Raw genomic sequence first — 21,568 nt, forward strand, 5'->3', positions numbered from 1 at the left:
TGCCCTGTACTCCTTATTAGAAGTGCATTATACCCTAATGCAGTGGTTCTTAACCTGTGGTGCTAGGACCCCTGGAGGTCTGCAGGGCCTACTCAGGGGGACCGTGACTGATTTACAAAATCAAATAATATAAAAAATTATACATTAAATGTAATATTGTATATACAAAAAAAAAAGCAAAATTGAAAATGTGAAAACGTTTTCTGTATTTAATTGTGATATTTTAGAAATTATGTGGTGTATACTTGTTGTTAGACTTGGCATCCTTGGTGTGGTCTCCCCTAACGTTTTGCCTCTGTTTCCCAGGTTGTTGATGTGTGCTGGACTCTGTTATTGCTGTTTTTTATACTCGGGGTTCTTTACCACTGCTATCCAGTGCTAAAGGGCAAGTGCTCCTATGTAAAATGTATGTGTAATTGGCTTTCCATGATTGGCATATTTCATTTACTAGTAAGTCCCTAGTACAGTGCACTAGAGGTGCTCAGGGCATGTAAATCAAATGCTACTTGTGGGCCTGCAGCACCGGTTGTGCAACCCACATAAGTAGCCCTGTAAACATGGCTCAGACCTGCCACTGCAGTGTCCGTGTGTGCAGTTTTAAACCGCCAATTCAACTTGGCAAGTGTACCCACTTGCCAGGCTGAAAACCTTCCCTTTTCTTACATGTAAGGCACCCCTAAGGTAGACCCTAGGTAGCCCCATAGGCAGGGTGCAGTGTATGTTTAAGGTAGGACATATACTAATGTGTGTTATATGTCCTGGCAGTGAAATACTGCCATATTCGGTTTTCACTGTGCAAGGCCTATCTCTCTCATAGGTTAACATGGGGTCTGCCTTTAAATAATATTAAAGCTCAGACTCCCTTTGGGAGTAGATAGAAATAGGAAGTTTAGGGTCTCTGAGCTCGCAATTTAAAAATACATCTTTTAGTAAAGTTTGTTTTTAGATTGTGTATTTGAAAATGCTAGTTTTAGAAAGTAGGCATTTTCATGCTTAAACCATTCTGTGACTCTGCTTGTTTGTGGATTCCCTGTCTGGGTCAGTTTGACAGCTGGGCTGTTTGCACCTCTCCTCTAGACAGTGACCCAAAGGGAGTTGGGGTGTAGCCTGCATATCCTGATGGGCCACCTGGGCTGAGGGGAGAGCAGGAGTGGTCACTTTCACCTGTAAGGGCTGTGCATTCCCTCACACAATGCAGCCTCCAACTTCCTGGTGTGTATTGGGTGCCTGGCCTGGACAAGGTAGGATCCTGAAAACAACAGAGGCTTCTCTTTGAAGTAGGCCTACTTCAAATGTAGAAAGGGGTATAAGAAGACACCCGAAAACTCCTGAAAATTTGATAAACTTCTGGCTTCAAGAGGAACCTCTGCCAAGGAGAAGAGCTGAAGAGCTGAGGAGAAGTGCTACCCCTGCCTGTGAATGTGCTTTGTTGGGCTATCCCGCAGTTGCTGCTTCTGCCTGTGAGAGGGGACAAAGACTGGACTTTGAGGTGCATTCCTGCTTGAGAAGATTCTCTAAGGGCTTGAACTGAGCTTGCCTCCTGTTGTTGAAGTCTCAGGGCCATCAAAGACTTCCCATGCCAGTCTCTGCTGAGACTCCTGTCCTGCCAAGTGGTGCCCTATCCAGTCCGTGGGCCCTTGAGATGTGAAGCTGGTGCTAAGAACTGAAAATCCATGAAAAAACTGCTGTGCAGGGAAACTTTTGACGCACCACCCACCTCGCGGCTGCTAAACGATGGTCCGCCGGCCTCACGGCTAAAATCAACGCTCCACCTGCATCGCAACTGGAAGATCAACGCAACACAGCTGGAGAAATGATGCACAACACCCGCTGTTAAGGACGCAAGCCCCACTACAGCGCGGTTTCTTGACACTGTGCGACTGGATTTCAATGCAACATTACTGGGCACGGAAAATCAATGCAAAGCCTGCCTGGACCTGAGGTGCCCATCTGGATCAACGCATCGATCTCTAGTGGGAGATAAGAAATGATACACGCTGACCTGGCCGAAGGAGGAATGGCGCACGTTCTCGCTTGCAGGTGAGAAATCGATGCATCACTGGCCTTTTTCGACGCACACTCACCTGTTTTCTAAGGACTAAGACTCTTATTCTTTTAAAAAACATATCTTGACTTGTGTATGTTGAATTTTTGTTGTTTTGGTCTTGTTTGGTTTAGATATTTATTACCTATTTTTGTAAACCTGTCTTGTGACATTCTGTAGCATTTTCACTGAGTTACTGTGTGTGTTGGTACAAACACTTCACACATTGCTTCTGAGGTTAAGCCTGCCTGCTCGTGCCAAGCTATGAAGGGGGTGATCAATGTTTAACTGAGGGTGATTCTCGTTTACCCTGACTAGAGTGAAGGTCCTTGCTTGGATGGGGGTAACCTGACTGCCAACCAAAGACCCCATTTCTAACACTTGTTTTTGTATTTTTGTGCATTGTTTTGAAGTTCAAATCATAAGATTTGCTTAAATCAATGGTCCTCCGGTTCCATTAATGGCTCAGTGGTGATCCACTAAGTAACCTGCCTACCAAACTCTAAATCAATCCCTTTGTCTTCATCATCGTTTGCACGATTTGCTCACTTCTAGAGTGGAGCAACACAATAAGGTATTCCTAAAATAAAAGTGCTCAGTTCTTGTAAAGAGACAAAGATAAAATTTTCTCTCCTGAAGTCTGAGTATTGTTAAGCTATGGATCAACCATTGCTTTTTACACTGTTGGATACACGTACCAAGTCCTGGAAAGATTTCCACTGTGAAGTCTATTGCTGACATATGGTGTTGTAAAATAACAGGCCGAAGGGTGTAAGTATCGCACTGGAAACTGCCTGCTGAAAAAAGGCCTGTCCTGGACAAAAACCTTCCATAATGAGGGACATTGTAGAGCATCTCAACTGCCTTGCCAAGTGAGCCTGAATGCTCTTGCCAATTAGCAGGTATTCCGTTCTACGTCTCCATGACTGCTGATTAACTCGTGGGGGTCATGCACAGCCATTAACTATAGGAAAACAAATCAATATGGCCAATACTTTTACTGACGAAAAAAGGTATTCATGCTAATTGATGCAACACCTTTGGTACATTTTACGGCACTGAAACATATCACCATTTGCTAATGGGATGCAGTGCAATGCAATGATAATTTCTAATAAATCACAGCTCCCTACTTTGCCGTTTGCCAACTTGACTGTCAAAAAACCCTTTGTGTACTTGTTCCCAGATCTCCTTCATAATTTACTTTATAACTGACTCTCTATTTTTTATTTTCCCTTGCTGCTACCTCCTCTGTAACTTTCTGAGCACAAGCTTTTCAATGTTTTCCTTTTGTGTGTTGTAGCAGACTTTCATCCAGTTCATGGCTATACCATATCCCCCTACCTTTCTGGAGAAAATATACCCTGAAATAAATATGGGGATGTCTGAAGCATAGAAGAGATAGCAGCTCTTTGTGACCCTTAGCTCAACCACTGATGGGGATACTCATTAGTAAAACCTGGGTAGGGATCTTCCTAAGATATATATGGGTTGCTAAGAATGGCAAACACTGTAGAGTCATAAAACACATAAAAGGTGATAGGAAAATGCTTGCAAGTTATCTTGCCACTGGTAATTGCTCAGGTAGCGTTCCAACCCATAATTCTTTTGCCCACCATGCCACCTCAGTTTGGACCCAGCATATGCAAATCAGTCTTGGTCCTGCTCCAATAGGAACAGTCCAGTCAGGTCCTCAGACTGGAACACAAGCAACCTAAGACCAATTTCACCCTGATTGGGTCTTTGCAATCAGGTGTGGGTTGGTTCCAGTGACACTGTGAGCATGGGACACATGTATTTAGCATACCCTTGCATCTTAAGGTGATTTCTCAAGCACATGAAAAGTGTTGGGAGGAGTTCTTGCAATTTTTCTAACCACTGACAATTACTGGAGGTAGCATTTCAACCCATTGTTCTTTTGCCCACCAGGCCACATCGGCTTTGACCCAGCCATATTCAAATCAGCCTTGACCCTTCACTAGTAGGGATAGTCCAGCCCGAAGTGCCAGGCCAGGTGTTCCCAAATACGATTCCACCCTCATTCAGTTAAGTTTAGCCTGGCTCCAGTGGCACAGTGAACATGTGGGAAAGCTCTTTCCCCTCAGTGTGGTACATCAAATACACAAAATATGATGGGAGGAATGGTTGCAATTTGCAAGATGTGGGAGAGGCTCCAAAACATCTTGTAGCCTAGCACCACAAATAATTTCCTTCTGCTAGTATGAATAATTTTTACACCAAGGACACATACAGTTTGACTGGCAGGCTTCTAGTATTAGTGAACCTGAAACACAGTTTCTGTGACATTCTAAGCAAATACATATTAAATATGCTTGCTGGTGTCCATAAACTTAATCGCTACAATGAAATACACAATAGCATTGTCTTAGCCACCACATTGTTTGAGTTGTTCTGTGATCCAACTGAGCAGCAAATGATTTTGCTAGATAGTTAAGCACTCTGACAAATTAGATTAATTTAAAATTCTGTTATATCTTGAATATGGGAGACTTGTATTTTGTGCATTGTAGTGCATAATTATTAGACCTGCCAGCCTTAGGGTGGTCTTCCCCCAAACATTTTGCCTTCATCCTCCATTTCTGCTGGCCTTAGGTCTCTGTACACTTTACCACTGCTAACCAGTGCTAAAGTGCATGTGGTTACTCCTTAAAACATGGTAACATTGTTTTATCCCCAAATGGCATATTTAATGTACTTTCAAGTCCCTAGTAAAGTGGTATTAAAAGTACCCAAGGCTTGTAAATTAAATGCTACAAGTGTGCTGCAGCACTTATTGTGCCACTTACTTAAGTAGTTCTTTAAACATGTCTAAGGCCTACCATTGCAGCGTGTGTGTGCAGTTTTAAACTGCCATTTTGACCTAGCAAATTAAACCTTTTACCAGGCTCAAACCTTCCTTTTTAATGCATGTAAGCCACCCCTACTCTAGACCCTGTACATTCCAGAGGGAAGGGTGCATTGTATTTAAAATGTTGGACCTGTACTTATGTGTTTTACACATCCTGGTAGTAAAAAACTCTAACATTTGTTTTCACTACTTCAATGCCCACCTCTCCCATAAAATAGCATTGGAAGTTATCTTTTTACATTTTATAAGTATAATTTCCAAATGGGAATTGGTAACCAGTTCATGTTTGGTGTCTTTGGATTTGTGATGAAAAATCCTCTGTTATTGTGCGGTCAGATTTTAAATTACAGTTTTGAAAATTTGACTTTTAGAAATTTGGCCTTTTCATGTTTTAGCCATTTGGTGCCTACGGCCTATCTCTGGGTCATGGTGCTGGGTGTAGTTGACAGTTGGGCTTTCTGTATGCCTCCTAGACAGCCACACTCAACAGAGAGCTTAGGTTTGCTAGGATGGCCATCGGTGGCAGAATGGGAGGGAGGAGCTGGCCACAGCCCTAGGTGCACTTGAATGGGCTGTGTTCTACCTCCACACAAAGAGTTTCATACCCCCTGTAGTTAGTCAGGGACAGGAAGGCAAGACACATGTGGACTTCAACGGGAAACCTCTAGAAGCTTCCCCTACTTCAAAGGCAGAACTGGGTATAAGTATTGGACCTCAGACCCCAACTCTTCAGTACAATACTGAACCAGTGCAAGACTCTGCAAGGAAAAAAGACTGCTGTGCTGCTGAAAGAACTGCAACTCTGCTGCACTGCTTCCCTGAAGGACTGTTGCCTACAGTGCTGACCTGCTGCCTACTGCCCTCTTGCCTGTGACAGAAGAACTGGGCCTGCAACCTGAACCTAGGGTCACCAGAGTTAATCCAAGGGCTATTCTCTTGTAATCAGCACCTGGACTCTACAACTGTGAGTTCTACCCTGCCAGGTGGTGCCACCCCAGTCTTGAACCCTTGAAAGTGGGCCTCAAGGTACCCTGCCAGCCCATCTGAAGATCCAGCAAAACCGATGCATCTCCCCTGTTGTGTACCGTATCCCTGTGCAGAACTGACTCATCAACTCTGTTGCAAAGATTCTCCCAGTGTAAGGACTCTGCATTGACCTTGCAACCTGCATTGCAACCGCCACTGTGCGAAGCTTCAAAGATTCAGGCTTTCTCATCGTAAATCTCTTGTTGACGGCAGTTTTATAACAATGTATGTTCTTGCATTCCACCCGAATAGGTCTCCCGAACCGACACATTCCCTTGTACGCCGCACTTCGCAATGCTCCACAATCTGGATTTAAGATACTTTAAGGTACTCTATTCAGCAGGCCTAAATAGGTCCCCATAGCACTTATGCTCCATTGTGGCCGACCTAATCTAGTGACTTTGTCCTGGTATGATGTGACCAGATAAGCACAGTTGGCTCTTCGTTCATTTTGGTGCTGTTTCCACTACAATCTTTAAACTTGCATATCTGTGGTTCTACTGATTGCATCTTGGTCGTTTTGGTCTACTTTGTTTTTCTAAATTGGTGTGGGATTCTTTTTGTGGCGTGTTTTCATTTTATTATTGTTTGAAGTGTGGCTCAATGCCTCTAAGTCAAGTGTGACTGCTCTGTGTCAAGCTACCAGAGGGTTGAGCACCAGTTAATTTGGGGTTTGCTTGTGACTTCAGCCTGGCATGAATTGTGGTTGCTACTTGAGTGGGGTTTTAACCGCCTCAACCAGTAGCCTAATTTCTTACAGTAATCAATATGACTGATCAGTCTGTCCCAAATCCTCATTTCGGTTAATGATTGACAATATGCATGGAACAGGAAAATCTTTGCATGTCTGTCACTGCTTTGTAATGTTGTGAGTTTTCACAATAAGTGTAACCACCCTGTTTTTGCAACAATTATCCCTTTTTTTAGTAGAGGGATCCATTAGGAAGGGCCAACCACAGTAGAATTTAAGAGCTTTGAATATTGTTTGTGAGTTTTCACAATGTTTGATCATAGGTGTGATACGCATTAAAAAGAGGTTTTAATGTTTTGATTAGCATTAAATAAATAGTCAACATCTGTATTTGATATATCATGTTTATGTGAGCTGATTTTCATTTGTACAAACTGTCCTCCTGTTATTGCAAACCTCAACACGTACGTGTCTGGAGCCCTTACAAAGTTTTAGAAATGAACTTATCCAAGTTACTTCGACCCAGTTTATATTTCATAATGGGGCTTTTTCACAAACATTCAAAGATAGACTGTAGGGACCCCATGAGGTGAACCTCAATAATCATAGTGTTGAAAACCTATAGACATTCTTGGACTCTGGCTTCTACAGCATTTCGGATGAATTCGGGAATGGGGGTATGCTACACAGATATATTTTATTCTAATGTAAGACATCACATGTTGCATTTTCAGCCAGTGGGATCTGTGTTCAGTGTGCAGAGGAAATAGTCGATTCAGAAAACCATGTAAGAGTACAGAATTAGTAATGAGAGTAATATTTACGTACTCTAACATGCTGTTGTAAATCAGCTCCCGAAACATCCAAACCCAGAACAGTAAACCTGCATAGTCATTTTTAGTTGTACTCTTTTACACACTGCAACATGAACTTGTGTATAGATCCCAAAGTATTTTTCACGGAAATCGAGGTTTGTTTTTTTCACTGTTCCTTTTGCACAATTTGGTAAACCTTACGCCTTCTGCAGAGGAGAGGAAGAACCTACAAGTCACACCTAAACGTAACTGCTAAAAAGGAAAACATTTACTGCAGGTACTGTTGAATTTTGCCTGGAAAGAATTTGTATTCGCCATGCTGAAATATAATTGTATTTATACTGTATAGCGCTTACTACCGGCTTGCTACTCTCGAACCCACGGTCAGTGGGTAAATATGTAAAATGTTAGTAATCTGTGCTTCCTTTTCCTAGTAAATAAGTTGTTCAGTTTGTGATCTTGAGTTCTCATTAATTTACTTTAGTGGTCTGAATAGGGGTAGATCAATTGAAGTTGATTACTAAAGGAAATATGTGAGATGTTATTGAGAGTGGTGGACATGTGTGCTTGTTAGTGGGGTGGGCCACAAAAGCATGTTTAAGAATTCATAGTAGACAGAAAGTTTTGGGTGATGGGAGGATACAGAAGGCCTGATTTAGAGTTTGACGGAGGGGTTTACTCCTTCATAAACTTGACCGATATCTCAACTGCTGTATTACAATTGCTTTATAGCCTATGGAACTTGTATTATGGCAGACAGGATATCTGTAATATTTGTGACAGAATAGCCCCTCTGCCAAACCCTAAATCAGGCCCAGAGAGTGGAGAGAAGGAATATGTGTGTAATTGCTATTAGACCTTACAGCCTTAGGGTTGTCTTTCCCTAGCTTTTTTGCCTGCCTCCATCATTTTTGCTGGTTTTAGGACTCTACCACTGCTGACCAGCGCTAAAGTGATTGTGCTCTCTCCCCTAAACATGATAACATTGGCTCTTACCCCAACTGGCATATTTAATTTACCTGTAAGTCCCTTGTAAAGTGCAATACGTGTGCCTGGGGCCTGTATATTAAATGCTACTAGTGGGCCAGCAGCTTTGATTGTGCCACCCACCTAAGTTGCCCTTTACCCATGTCTCAGTTCTGCCATTGCAAGGCCTGTGTGTGCAGTTTTACTGTCACTTCAACCTGGCATTTAAAACTGCTAAGCCTTAATTCCTCCTTTTTGTACATATAAGTCACCCCTAGAGTAGGCCATAGGTAACCCACAGGGCAAGGTGCTATGTAAGTAAAAGGCACAACATGTACTTAAACGTTTTAGATGTCCTGGTAGTGAAAAACTCCCAAAGTCGTTTTTCACTGCTGTGAAGCCTGCACCTTTCATAGGCCAGCATTAGAAATTCCCATATATGCTTTTAAGTGGCACATTCTAATCTGAGAGGAATAGACTTGTCATGTTTGTTATGGTTGGAATGGAAGTGAGAAATCCTATTTACTGGTGAAATTGGATTCTACAATACTATTTTAGTAATGCCACTTCTAGAAAGTAGGCATTTCTCTGCAATTATTGTTCTCTGTGCCTTACAGCCTGTCTCCAAACCACATATGGTCTGTGCTGGTTGACAGCTTCCCTTGTCATGCCACCCAGATAGCCATAAAGACAGGACACTAATCTGCATCTGCATTCATCTGCATGCTTATGGGTCTTCCTGGCAGGTTAGGTGGAGGGGGTCTCTTTTATACTTCAAAGGCCAGTGGCCTGCCCTAGCACAAAGGACTGATAACCACCCAAAAGTGATGCATCACCTTATAGCATGGAAAGAAACAATGCATCGCCTTTGCCATGCCAGAAAAATTGACATATCGCTTTGCATTTCAACACTTCTCCTCCCCTGCGGCCCTCAACGTTGTTATTTTTTATGCATCCCAGGTATTGTGTGTTAAAAGGATATAACCACTGATTCTTAAGTATTGAGACTCATCTAAACCTTTAAAAAGTGATATCTTGGCTTGTGCATATTGGATGTTTGTCAATTTGGTGTTATTTTATTCAGATAATATTATCTATTTTTGTAAACTGCTGTGGAGTACTTTTTGCGGTGTTTTCACTGTTACTGTTTGTGTTTTGCACTTCTAAGTTAAGCCTGCCTGTTCTGTGCCAAGCTACCAGAGTGTGAGCACAGGATAATTTAGGTTGTGTTGTGACTTACCTTGACTAGGATTGTGGTCTCTACTTGGGCAGGGTGCATACCTCTGCCAGCTAGAGACCCAATTTCTTACAATTCCTATACAAGGCTTGAATATGTACACATATAGAATCAGAATCAGAATCAAGAAACTATGGGCCTGATTTAGAACTGGGAGGGTGGGTTACTCTGTCACAGCATTGACAGATATCTCATCTGCTGAAATCTGAATCCCATAGGATAGAATGGTCAACTGTTGTGATGGAGTAACCCATCCGCCCAGTTCTAAATTGGGCCCTTTATTTAGTTGCAAAACAACCATAAAAGTGACAAATGCATTAAAAAGAAGAATTGGCATGCATATCCATCTTCTCTTTTACATTTTCATGAATATGTCATGCAGGTGCAAAAGTGTGATAAGGAAGAAAGACAATTGTGCATATACATCTTTGAAGCTCCATCCTTTGGCAAACAACATGCAAATAAAATACACAATAGACATCAGATTGAAAATATGCAGAAATATTAAAAATATAGAAAGTACAAACATGTAGAAGCAAATTTATTTCAAGTGCATTGTGTCCCCAGATCGCACTGCTGCATGAAGGAAAGAGCTTACATAAAAACAATTCTCATCATTGCAGGCTTTGATACAATACCGAAAGGTTCTAGATTTCATAAGAGGGACTAAAAACATTTTGGTAAATCTTTTCTAAAAACCACAAAAAAGGTAGAATGTAACATCAACTGGCTGAAAACATAATTACTTGGGCAAAAATCAAGGTTAATCTGACAACTAAATAGGAAGCAGAGAAAGGTTTTATTTGTGTCTGCTCTGAAAATAGAACAGTAACAACTGTTCTCTGCTCCCCCTGATATTCAACAGATAACTGGTAGGAGCATTCTCAGGGCTTAGGTGTAAATGGGCCGTGTCAGTTGACTTTGATTTTTCTACACTTAACCTATTTGCTTGTGCCTGATCTTTTAATAAAGCTTGCACTTGCTTGCTACCACTGAGAATGTGAGCTACACAATAAAAAAAAGAGTTGAGTTCCATTCAAATGAGTTTTTCACATAAGCAAACCAAGGAATGGAGAGAACTCTGTCACAAGAAAATAAATTGTTAATTATGTCCCTTGTGAGTGAGGGCTTTTCTGTTTTTCAGCTAAGTAACTATAATAAAGGAGGTCGAGATTAAATACGATCACTCAGATAGGTTAAGCCCAGCTCCTTATGGCAGATAAGATGAGAAGTAGATTAGGGCACAGACAGCAGAAATCAGTTCCTCAGATCTCAGCCCCATAAGTTGCTATCAGGACATACATATACTGATGTTCAAGCAAGACTTCCAGACTGCACACTTCATAGCTCAACATACCACTACTGACAGGCACCTTTGCTGTGCACACTACAACTCTCCAGATAATGATTATGAAGAACGAACAAGACACCCAGGCATAGCACACCAGCACAAGAAAAACAGTCAGGGTGAATACACGTATTCCGCTCAACATATTGCTACTGATGGACAGACATATGTGAGGTAAAACCTCGGCTGGGATTACTCATTCCTGCTCTCAAAAGTTAATAAACTGACAAAGAAACCTGGCTGACATTTCATCTCTGAAATCAGATTCAAGGTCATCCATACTAAAAACAGTACAGTGTCTAACGGGCCAGTTATGGACCGTAAGGGAAAGAATGAGAAATCCAGGCTAACATCACACATTACAGCACTTTATATATAGAACATTTGTACCACACCAAAATTCAAGTGAAATGAACACTTTCGAGCACCCACTGCAAAAGCCACTGTTGGACTTGGCCCTTTTTGCAAGGTCATCCCAAACGTTTTGCCTCCTTCCTCTTATTTTTTCTGACCAGTTCTTGCTGGCTGTAGGACTCAGGGCATTTTACCAATGCTAACCAGTGCTAAAGTGCATATGGTCTCTGTCTAAATTGTATTGGTGATTGGTTTATCCATGATTGGCATATTTAATTTACTGCTAAGTCCCTACGAAGGTGCACAGAGGGGGCTGGGCCTGTAAGTCAAATGCTACTAGTGGTCCTGCAACACCAGTTGTGCCACCCACATGAGTAGCCCTGTAAACATGCCTCAGACCTCCCACTGTAGTGTGTGTGGGCAGTTTTGCTTTACCAGTTTGACCTGGCAAGTGTACCCACTTGCCAGGCCTAAACCTTCCCTTTTACTACATGGATGTCACCCCTAAGGTAGACCCTAGGTAGCCCCATAGACAGGGTGCAGTGTATATAAAAGATAGAACATGTACAGGTGTTTTTTACATGTCTTGATAGTGAAATACTGCCAAATTTGTTTTTCACTATTGTAAGGCCTTTCTCTCCCGTAGGATAACATGGGGACTACCTTTAAATATCTTTTCAGTGTAGTTTCCCCTTGGGAACAGATTGAGATGTAGAGTTTGGGGTCTCTGAACTCACAATTTAAAAATACATCTTTTGTTAAAGTTGGTTTTTAGATTGTCAGTTTGAAATTACCACTTTCAGAAAGTGGAAATTTTCTTGCTTAACCATTCAGTGCCTCTGCCTGCTTGTGGAATCCACGTCTTGCTCAGACTGACAGTTGGGCTGTTTGTGAATTCCCTGTCGACAGTGACACAAAGGGAGCTGAGGAGTGGCTTGCATATCCTGATGAGCCTCCTAGGCCAGAGTGAAAGGGCTGTGCCTGTCCTCACCCAATGCAGTCTGCAACCCTCTGGTTTGTTGTTGAGCCCAGAGGCTTTCCTTTGAAGTTTGCCTACTTCAAAGGCAGAAATGGGTATAAGTAGTGGACCCAAAACCCCAGACTTTCAGATTACTTCTGGATCAGGAGGAACCTCTGCCAAGGAGAAGAGCTGAAGAGCTGGAGGAGGATTACTGCCTCTTTGCCTGTGAGTGTGCTTTGCTGGGTTGCCATGCAGTTGCTGCTTCGACCTTAGAGAGAACAAAGACTGAACTTTGCTGTGTTTTCCTTCTTGTGAAGTGTCTCCAAGGGCTTGGACTGAGCTTGTGCCCTGTTTTGAAGTCTCTGGGCCATCAAAGTCTCCCTCTGCCAGCACCTGGACTCTCTTGCTGAGACTCCTAGCCTGCCAAGTGGTGCCCTATACAGTCCTTGGGCCCTTGAAAGGAGAAGCTTGTGGAACTAAGGCTGAAATCCACTCACCAGAGCCAAGTGGGAGAAAAATCAATGCAGCACCTGCATCGTGGCTGGAAAATCGACACAACACCCTCTTGTGGCTGCTGAAATCTACGTATCACCCGTGCAGCGCAGTTCTTCACCATCGTGCGTCAGGATTTTGCATGCATCATTGCTGGGCTTCAAAACCACAGGAAACCTGCACAGATCGGAGGCTACCCATCCCAAAATTGACGCATTGCTTTTCTGCAGCAGAGAGAAACAATGCATTGCCTACCTGGCTGGAGAAGAATCAATGCATATCCTCACTTGCAAGTCACAAATCAATGCATCACTTACTTTTCCGACACGCGCTCACCCGTGCAGCTTTATTTTGACGCATGCAAGGTACTTTGTGTTAAAACTAAGCATCCATTGATTTCTATGGATTAGGACTCTTTTTTAATTTAAAATTCATATCTTTGCTTGTTTATGTTGGATTTTTGTCATTTTGGTCTTGTTTTATTTAGATAAAGATTGGCCTCAGCCAGGCCATCTTGGACATCCTCTTCTGCGACCATATTTCCTGTCACCTGAGAGACCTTCACTGGCTCCAGATCAAACAAAAGAATCACCTTTAAGATCCTCATGCATGCATACAAGGTCCTCCTCAATATTAGACCCGCATACCTCAACCACCCACTTACCTTCCACACGCCCATCAGACACCTCCACTCCGCCCAACTGGCCCTCACCACAACCCCAAGCATACGCAGGAACTCAGCTGGAGGAACATTCTGTCACGGATGTCACTGCCCGATTTAGGGGCAGTGATATGCGCGACGTGTGCTACTGCACCTGCCGCACTGCTACTTTGCCGCCGGCTCCATGTGTAGCCAGTGTCAATGTACAGGCCCTGCATTCAGCTGGGCCAGCTGGCGGAATCACTGTTTCCACCCGCCGGTCCAGCTGAATATTCATAATGTGGCCAGCGGGGTCTTCAATGTGCTGGCAGTCTTTTGTAGACCGCCAACTCTGAACTCAGCAGGTTTTCCTGCCGAGTTCATAATGAGGGCCTTAAGCCCTCAGACATGTGGAGTCTGAGTGAAAGTTTGGTGGTTGGTTATGGTGCTGGAGTCATCTCCTATTATTTTTAGGTCTTGCAGTCAGATAGCTTAGCTGTCTTTTGCAAACAGTCCTATTGTATCCCCTATAATTTTAGTTGTTATATATAGCATAACCATCCTATGCATATGGTTTGATTTCTTTTTTGTTTTTCTCAGATTCTTCCTCTTGGTTCAGTGGCTTTCCTCCTTCTTCTTGTCTTTGCACACGCAAGACACATTTCAGTCTCAATGTGTTTTTATTGGATGATTTGTATCCTTACACTGCTGATGTCACAACCTTGCGTTGCAGTACACGAGAGACAATTTTCTCTCTCTTTCTGCTCTTCCCTACTTTGTACCCCACTTTCATTATTAAGTTTTAGTCCTCCCATATCCCACTTATCTCAAGAACCTCTTGTTCTCACACCATCTCCCAATCTTGCATCACTGGACCATTATTAAATGAGTTTAAAACTATTTTGAGATGGCTGCTGCACATCCGTATACTCGAGTAGCAGTCATCTTGATGTCGTTTTTGCTAAAACAAAAGAAAAATCATTCTAACATATGTTCATATTCACATACAGTGGATATCTGATGGGAGAAATAACCATTGGTAAAGCCAATAGGAGTTACAGAAGAAACCTTTTGGCTTGACAATTCTTTTTGTAATGGACTGGGACCCTCGTATGTGATTTTGCTCATTACACTTCTTACGTTTGAATTGCTGCTTTGTATTTTGGTGTTTTGTTTTGAAGTTACTGTAAGAAAAAGTTTTAGTGGTAAATTTGTTCACAATTTGTAATTGGAAAACGGTCTTTTTTTAACAAAAATTTTTCTGCTACAATACATTTGCCTTTTTCTCAATTTAAGAGAATATAGGGTGTTGTTTTTATATTTTGATTAAAAGGGGCCATAATATAGAAAGTTCCGCAGGGGCACTCTTTGCTTTTGCTCCTGGATTGTGAAGCCCTGGGGCACTTTAAGAGCTTTGACTATTGTTTGGGAGTTTTCACAGTGTTTGGTTATATGTCTGCTAGGCTTTGTTAAGAGGTTTTAATGCTTTGATGAGGATTAAATAAATTACAGAAAACATTTTAACTCATATTGGTTGATTGTTGAGTATTACAGAAAGTGCCACAGACTCTTGCATGGCCCCGTCTGTAATATGATCATGCCAACGCTGAATGTGGGCCATCGAGATCTCAAGGATGCGTTCCCTCATTTGCAGGTGGTGTGTCCCAATGTTAATGAGGGCATTCTTTGCTCCCAGGCTATGTCACAAATGCAAGAGTGTGGTGTTCCATGTCCCTCTGGAAACTCTCCCCTTGCATTGCATACAATATTCTTGACAGTTACATTGGTTATATTACCTGCCTTCCCCTTAAAACTGCCTTGTTGATGAATGACTCTGGGGGTGATTCTAACCCCGGCGGTCTTAGACCGCCGGGGCCAGGGTCGGCGGGAGCACCGCCGACAGACCGGCGGTGCCCCGCAGGGCATTCTGACCGCGGCGCTTTGGCCGCGGTCAGTGCAGGAAAACCGGCGGTCTCCCGCCGGTTTTCCGCTGCCCGTTGGAATCCTCCAAGGCGGCGCAGCTTGCTGCGCCGCCGAGGGGATTCCGACCCCCCCTACCGCCATCCAGTTCCCGGCGGTCCGCCCGCCGGGAACCGGATGGCGGTAGGGGGGGTCGCGGGGCCCCTGGGGGCCCCTGCAGTGCCCATGCCACTGGCATGGGCACTGCAGGGGCCTCCGTAAGAGGGCCCCTAAATGTATTTCACTGTCTGCTGCGCAGACAGTGAAATACGCGACGGGTGCAACTGCACCCGTCGCACAGCTTCCACTCCGCCGGCTCGATTCCGAGCCGGCTTCATCGTGGAAGCCTCTTTCCCGCTGGGCTGGCGGGCGGCCTGAAGGCGGCCGCCCGCCAGCCCAGCGGGAATGTCAGAATTACCGCCGCGGTCTTTCGACCGCGGAACGGTAACCTGACGGCGGGACTTTGGCGGGCGGCCTCCGCCGCCCGCCAAGGTCAGGATGAGGGCCTCTGTGTCTTAATTGGACATCGGTCAAGAAATGTAATTACCTTGACCACATTTATTTATAAACTTAATAACTTAAAGAGCATAATTGTGTAAATTCAAATGCACTCCATGCAACATTGGATTTACAATACCAAAAGTTGCGTGTTATTTGCCCCACATTATTTGGATCTAATCTCCTGGTGACTTTTTACAATAAACAATATATATCAGTATACACATAGGCCCTCATTACAACCCTGGCGGTCAGTGTTAGAGTGGCAGTAATACCGCCAACAGGCTGGCGGTAAAAAACTGGAATCACGACCACGGCGGATACCGCCATCATACACATCCACTTTAACACTCCGACCGCCACTGCAGTAGCAACAAACACTGTGACGGTCACTGCCAGCAGACAGGCGGAAGACAATGTACCGCCCACCCTATCACAACCTGCCAGTCCACCAGCTTTTCCAGGGCGGTACCATCGCCATCAAAAGCATGGCGGAAACAGTGTTCTGAAGAGAAGCCACGAACCTTTCGACATTCAACGAAGAACCAGGACGCCATGGAGCCCGAACTACAGGCCCTGGCAATGCTGGTGTATCTGCTAATCCACCAGGAACACCAAAGACGGCGGCAGCGGCGACGACCACAGTGAGTACTGCACCTAGCACACAGGGGAGGGGGGAGGAAAATAGAGTGACACACACGCGCAACACCCCCACCCTCACCCACAACACCATACACACAAACACATGCAGCAACAGTAGATTTGCACCCCGTAATCCCTTGGAAGAACGCAAGGACAAAAGGAATTTGGTCAAATCTTTCCTATATTGGAAATAGGCAGATAACGTAAACAATTGGAAAAACCAGTATATACAAATATTACCAATATGTACAGAAGGTCGTACACTGTCCTTTGCAAATAATGGGGGAAGCCCACACTTGACTCCTGCCTCAAAACGGAGGGAACACTGCAAGGGCATCAGGTCGAAAACACACAGGCACCTCAGGGAGAAGGGGGTGGGGGCACCTCAGCCGGAAGATGGTACAACGCCACTGCTCCTGGAGGGAACTCCATGCCCACAGCGATGTCCTGGGGAGTGCAAAGCCACAGTCTTTCAAGTGGGTGGTTTGCCCACTGCTTGGTCCTGGGAAGTGCAAAGCCACAGTCTCTCAAGTGGGTGGTTTGCTCACTGCTTGGTCCTGGGGAGTGCAAGGCCACAGTCTCTCTAGTGGGTGGTTTGCCCACTGCTTGGTCCTGGGGATTGCAAGGCCACAGTCTCTCTAGTGGGTGGTTTGCCCACTGCTTGGTCCTGGGGAATGCAAAGCCACAGTCTCTCAAGTCGGTGGTTTGCCCACTGCTTGGTCCTCGGGAGTGCAAAGCCACAGTCTCTCAAGTGGATGTCTTCTCCACTGGTTCAGGAGGGGGCGTTGTGCGCAGTGTGCCTCATCCTGCCAAGGAAAGTAAAAGTGGATGCATATCTCCACTTGTTTTGGAGGGGGCTTTGTTCCCAGCGTTCTTCACCCTGCCAAGGAAAGTGATAGTCGATGCATATCTCCAATGGTTCTGGAGGGGGCTTTGTGCCCAGTGTGCTTCATCCTGCAAAGGAGGGGGTGAGTGGATGACTTTCTCCACTGGTCTGGAGGGGGCCTTGTGCCCAGTGATGCTGCATCTGGGGTTTGCCAGTTCCCATTCCCTCACTTGGGTGTCTGAGGCACGAGATGTGCAGGGAATAGGTAGCATGATTCTTCATGGAGGCAGAGCCACACTCCATCCTGCGGCGACTAAGGCTGCAAACTGCTGGTAGTGCTGGTGCTGGTGCTTCAAGTGGTGGCGGTAGGGTCCAGGCTGCCTCCTGCATCCCGGACGGCCGCCCACTGGGAATGCTGCTGATGACAGATGTGGTGGCACTGGCTGGGCATGTGGCGGTGTAGGTGGCGGTGCTTGTGGCGGTGTCTGCGGCGGAGATGCTGCTGGCCGTGGTGCAGGTACTGGCAGTGGTGGAGGGAGACACCAGGTGGCAGAGCAGATGGCGGTGCAGGTGGCGGTGCAGGTGGCAGTGCCTGTGGCTGTGCTTTCCGCGGTGCAGGTTGCGGGGCTGACGGTACTGATGGTGGGTACCAGTCCCTCTCCTGGAGGATCCGAGGCCTGAAGGGCCTTGCCTTGTGTTTTCTTCCCCTTCCCCACCTTGGCAGATGCTTCGAGGACCTTGCCACTGGTAAAAGCAGTTTTGGAGGCTGCCTTGCTGGGTGGGTCATGCATCTTGGCAGGTCTGCATGCTGGCCCCTTCTTCACCTTGGCAGGTGGCGGAATGGGTTGGTCCTTTGCAGGGGTCGGTGGCACACTGGTTGCCCTGAAGGGTGCCCCCTTTGATCCCCTGGGACTTGCTGGTACCACAGCGTCTGCCGACTTGGTGCTGAGGTGCTGGCCTGGGATCTTGACACCCTGGCCCGAGGGGAAGGACGGGGGGAGGGAGGTGTAGGGAAGAGGAAAAGTTTTTTAGACACACTGGGATGGGAGGATGGAGAGGGTGTGGGAGTGGAGGAAGAGGGAGTGGTTGTAGGAGGTCTACATCTGCTGAGTTTGTTGAAGGTGCATGGGATGGATGCTGTTGTGAGGTGGATGGCTGTTGGGTGGGTGGGTGCTTGCGTTTGTGTACTTTGGGAGGGGGTCACAGACACACTCGGAGAAGACATAGGGGACGTGTGCATTGTTGTAGGGGTGGTGACTGCACGTGAGGGCTGTGTTGTGATGGGCATGCTGGTGATGGAGGTAGTGGATGAAGATGAAGTGCATGCAGGTGTGAGTGGAGACAGTACTGGGAGGGGAGTGGACGACGAGGAGTGAGTGCCTGTGAGATGAAGTGTGGTGCTCGTGTTTGCCTGAGCCACTTCTTTGTGTTGATTTGTATGATTGCTGGTCTGCAGGTGTGCTTGGGATAGGCTGGGGTTCAGGGGATTTATACTGGGTAGAGGAAGTTGGAGGGGGGAGGCTGGATACAGGGACAATGGCTGTCATAAGTGCTGAGGCCAGAGCCGGAAATGCTCTCTGTTGGGCCGCCTTACCAGAGTGAATTCCCTCCAGGTATGCATTTGTTTGTTGCAATTACCTCTCAACACCCTGGATGGCATTCTCAACACCATGGAGGGCACTGACTGCACAACAGTGAGGGATCTCAGGAGGTCGATAGCCTCCTCACTGAGGCAAGCAGGGCTGACTGGGGCAGGGCCTGAGGTGCCTTGGGTGAAGAAGATGCCCACCCTCCTGGGTGAGTGGGCACGGGAAACATGCTGAGGGGCTGCTGGGAGGGCCGTGCTGGTAGGGAGGGTGGCGGCTGTACCTGTTGTTGGGGTGGGCACAGAGGTGTCCGCCACCACCAGAGAGCTTCTATCGGAGGAGGAGTCGCTGTCACTGGTCTCCCCTCCTGTCCCCGTCGTGGAACTCCCCTCGCCCTCCGTCCCACTGGTGCCTTCAGCCTCAGTGGATTCGGCCTCCAGGCCCATATGGGATGCAGCTCCCTCCGTCGCCAGTGCCTCTGCTCCTCCGCCAGATGATGCTAATGCACACAAGGACAGGGTAACAAAACAAAAAGGGGGGAGGGACAGAGGATACACATGGTCAATGCCAGCAACAACACTACCGTTGGCGTACACAACACACAGCTGTACATAGCTGCCCTATGCACTAGGCCATGCCCAAACTCGCACTAAAGAAGTCACCAGCCCATGGGAAACAATGCCTAACGCCAGCATCTGCACACCTGACACCCACAGGACCTTGCCCAGTAGTAGATGCCCACTAACACCATTGGGTTTGGAGTGCTTCAGAGCCTGCACACAAGGGACCTACCCTGCCATGATTGCCCTGGCCTAGGGACACCCACAGCCCACATCCCCCACCCAGCTAGCTCCTAAAGCATGCAAAGTCAGGATTCAGAATGTGTACTCACCGCCTTGTGGCTGCTGTGATGCCCTCAAGCGCCCATCCAACTCCGGATAGGCCACCGCCAGGATGCGGAACATCAGGGGGGTCATGGTGCGATGGGCACCCCTTCCACGTTGGGAGGCCAGCCCCAGCTGGGCCTCTGCCGTTTCCTTGCTCCAGCGGCGCAGGTCCTCCCATCTCTTGCGGCAGTGGGTGATCCGCCTGTGATAGACCCCCAGGGTCCGCACCTCCTTGGCGATGGCATGCCAAAGACCCTTTTTCTGGTGGGCTCTGGCCTAGACAGAAAAGACAGCAGAAAAGGAAATTACTCACCAGTCCGGACTGGCATACTCATTGCCCCCCAGTTCCCACCCATGTCCTGACGCACATACACTGACCGCCTCTTGTGCAGCACTCAGGCCAGGAAGCCTCAGCACCCCCCAACATGTGGCTTACATCCACACCATTCCAAACATGCATTGCCCACACATCATGCTCACAGTATACTCACCTGTTTGTCTGGAGGACCGTAGAGTAATGTGTACTGGGGTAGGACCCCATCCACCAGTTTCTACAACTCCTCCGCAGTGAAGGCAGGGGCTTTTTCCCCAGACACTCTAGCCATTGTCGCTTCCAGACTCAGGTCACAGCAGCACTTGCAGTGTAGGTCCTCTCCTGTTGACAGTAAGGTAGCAAGTGAGTGAGTAGTTAGAAAATGGCAGTGACGCCCGTGGCGATGTGTACCGTCACTGCCGTTGGCTCCTGGAACCCATAGGGCCCAATGATAACCAATGCGAAGTTGAACGGCGGTCATCGACCGCCTACCGCGACGGTGCACAAAGCCAGCGCACTTACTTCATTTCAACTTGTCCCTCCTCACAGGTTCACAGGTCAGGCAGCCACCATTTCAGGGGGGCACATGGCACGGCACCTAACTGCCTCACAGCAGACATTGGCTCATCAACTGACTCTCGACTTCACATACTGCTTCTGTGACCTAATTTCAGCAACAGTTGTGCAGTCTATGTGGAAATATGACCTTCTGCTCACCGGTCTCCTCCATAGGCTACAACCGCTGAGGCAGATGATGAGATTACGGCATCCTCCCGTGTACAGACCCCTGGTGGACCTGTCGACAATGGAGGACAGACACATTATCATCACATACAGACTTGATTGTGCCACAATCCAAGTACTGTGCGCCCAATTGGAACCAGACCTGACATCGGCTAACTGCGAGCCCACAGGAATACCCCCTCTAGTGCAAGTTCTGCCAGTGCTGAATTTCCTGGCAAGTGGTTCCTTTCAAACTACAATGGCCACGGCATCAGGGATGTCCCAGCTAATGTTCTCCATGGTGTTGTCCAGAGTGTTGTCTGCCCTGCTGAAGCACATGCGCAGCTTCATCGTGTTCCCCCAGGTGGATGATTTGGCCACAGTGAAAGATTACTTTTATGCCCTGGGACATATCCCCAACATCATTGGTGCCATTGATGGTACACATGCGGCATTTGCCCCCCCTCCCCAGAGAAATTAACAGGTTTACAGGAATAGAAAAAGCTATCACTCGATGAATGTGCAGATGGTGTGTTTGGCGGACCAGTACATCTCCCATGTGAATGCCAAATATCCTGGCTCTGTGCATGATGCCTATATCTTGAGGAATAGCAGCATCCCTTATGTGATGGGTCAACTCCAGAGGCACCGGGTGTGGCTAATAGGTGAGCTCAAGGTCCCTACCCAGTAT

At 46.4% G+C, this 21,568-nt stretch overlaps 1 protein-coding gene across 1 annotated transcript in view; it reads left to right on the top strand.

Annotated features, from left to right (window-relative positions):
* Positions 1 to 21,568, top strand: part of UNC79 (unc-79 homolog, NALCN channel complex subunit) — a 770,017-nt gene that overhangs the window by 330,639 nt on the left and 417,810 nt on the right. The window lies entirely within an intron of this gene.

Source organism: Pleurodeles waltl, chromosome 9 (genome assembly GCF_031143425.1).
Source record: "Pleurodeles waltl isolate 20211129_DDA chromosome 9, aPleWal1.hap1.20221129, whole genome shotgun sequence".
NCBI lineage: Eukaryota > Metazoa > Chordata > Amphibia > Caudata > Salamandridae > Pleurodeles > Pleurodeles waltl.